The sequence below is a fragment of the Phalaenopsis equestris genome, unplaced genomic scaffold (genome assembly GCF_001263595.1).
Source record: "Phalaenopsis equestris unplaced genomic scaffold, ASM126359v1 Scaffold232685, whole genome shotgun sequence".
NCBI classification, from domain to species: Eukaryota; Viridiplantae; Streptophyta; class Magnoliopsida; order Asparagales; family Orchidaceae; genus Phalaenopsis; species Phalaenopsis equestris.
The window spans coordinates 22,905-23,825 of NW_018250648.1; positions in this window are offsets into that span (position 1 = coordinate 22,905).

A 921-nucleotide genomic window follows, 5' to 3' on the forward strand; every position below is an offset into this window, starting at 1 on the left:
GGTTCTTACATGTTCTCACAACAAATTTTAACATATGGATTTGCCAAATCAAGAAGTAAATGAAGTGCATGGATTTAAATCATCACAACTTCTTCCAACATTAAAGATCAATACTCTCCACAATTCCCAACCACAACTTAATTACTTATCATTTTAAGAATAAAGATAAAGAAAACTACTCAGAATCCATGGAAAAAATAAAAACACACATTAGTTTAAAGTAGAAATCATTGTCAAACCAACAACAAGTCTCAATTAAAACCAAAAGTAGTCTCAAAACAAAAAGATAAAAACTTATCACAAGTTCTTCACCAAACTCTTGAAGTTCCTTTGAATCTCTTCTCTTTAAAATCACTTAAAATAAAATAACAAAAAGGATAAAATAAAATTAAAAGGGGTGCATGAAAATCTCTCCGAACTAACTCCCTAAATGATGAACTTTCAAAACTTTCCAAGTATTTTCAGGACTCTTTTCAAAGTCCTCTCTTCTTTCATTTATAATTTCCCAAGAGGTGCCTTGAAAACTCTTCAAAATATGTCTAGATTCGATGTATTTCCCCAAGAGATGCATCCTTTCGTGATAATTTTCTTCCATGGTGGTTATAACCACCTATTAAGCCAATGGATGCCTCAAAAACCTCTTCAAAATTTATAAAAACTGATAAACCTAAAATATATGCATTTTTAGACCCATATTTTATACTCATTTTCGGTGATATTGCACTTTAATGGAAGGTATTTTGATGTTTTCTTACAAGTTGATTTTTAGGGCTTAAAGAAAAAAGAAAGCAAAAAGGATGAAATTTGGAGTAAAAATTACGTTTTTGAAGAAATGCTCAGCGTTGACAGCACCGAGGTCAGCGCCAACGGTGCAGAACAACTTAAGGTTGGAGATTTTTAATCAGCGGTGCAGACCCCATT